Here is a 1,537-nt window from a genome sequence, read left to right on the forward strand (position 1 = left end):
TAATATATGTCCACGGTTTATGTTGCAAGTTTCAAATATTTCATAAATATAAAATGCTGGGCTGCATTACTCTGGACACACGATCAGTAACGTTGCTAAGGAATGAGTCAACACTTTAAATAACCACAAATTACAGTAATTACACTACGACAAAGAGAACAAGTCCACTCTCTGGGCCCCCTGGACAGACACTGATCTGGTCCCCCGAAAGGGCCACAACGGCTTTGCGTGTAAACAGGATCATTCGTTTAATCCTGTCCTTTAGTTGTGCCTACAACTTTGTTTTTAAAAAACCTGATCCGTACGTCGACAATCGCTTGTCAGTTCAGTTGTTGGTGAGGATTTGCGCACAAAGGCCAGGATGTTTCTAGCGCCTCTGTTGCTGGCATTGTGCGGTTAGTGCACTACACTGACTGGCGGTTACAGAATGGGCAGCTTAGGTTTGCCTTGGGCTCATGTGTCTATAGTCGTGCCACTGATCCATTAATCCAATTAAGACTTACAACGCTGGCTAGGCAGGGAGACTTACCTGTGCAGGAGAGAAAGGATCATGAGCGAAATTTGGCTCTGACGTCATGCACTTCTGCATCACAGAAAAAGCTAAGCTGCTTTGCACATGAGGAGGTGAAGTAGTGCAGTATATGTTAAGGTATTGCAGGTCACGACGTCTAAAAGCCATAATCATGACACTGATCATTCACTCATTTGTGACCATATGCAAAAGCTTTCTGGCCAGTGACCACATGCAAAGATTATCACCCTGCAATCACTGAAGTTGGGTGTGTTGAGCCTAAGGCAAAACGAAAATGAGAGCGGGAATGCAGGTAATGTTTGTTTCAAAACCATGAAGTTTTGACCTTTTTGACCTACAGTCCTCTACAAGAAAATATCTTAGAATGCCTTGCCCTCATAAATTAGCAGTGTCGAAAGATTAAAACAATTCTGATCAATTTCACAATTTAAAAAAAAATGTATGTTTATCGTTAAAAACTACTGGAGCTTGTTGGTAAAAAAAAAAAAAAGATGGTAATTGCTAACTGTGAGAAATGAACCTCCAATTAATTACGCAATAATCCAAGAAATGATGAGGAAAAGCAGATTTGTGAGATAAAAAAATACAAATGACCTTATTTCCCCCATAGTAAAAGCAGATTTTCATCAACAATTGTGAAGGGATAAAAATTGATTTTGTAAAACTACATTTAAATTTCAATTAATAATAAGCACCTTAAAATAAAATTATTTCATATAGGTTAAAATAAAAAGGCCACTATGAAGTTTAATGTGATGTCGCCAAGTAGACCTCGCCCCTCTGTTGCAGAAGCACTCAAGAATTCAATAATGACCGAGCACGAAACGCCTAAAGCCAATAAGACAATTGCACTGAGAAAAAAAAAAACTTTTAAAAGCTATGTATCAACCCAGACTAGCTATTAGCCGTTCTCCCTTGACTCCGGGGCCCGTCCTCGTCTCAGTCGGTTGGTACTTTTCCGCAGGCGGAGCTCTAGCTTTACGTCACGCGCGATTCAGCCCCGTG

This window comes from Puntigrus tetrazona, chromosome 20 (genome assembly GCF_018831695.1).
Source record: "Puntigrus tetrazona isolate hp1 chromosome 20, ASM1883169v1, whole genome shotgun sequence".
NCBI lineage: Eukaryota > Metazoa > Chordata > Actinopteri > Cypriniformes > Cyprinidae > Puntigrus > Puntigrus tetrazona.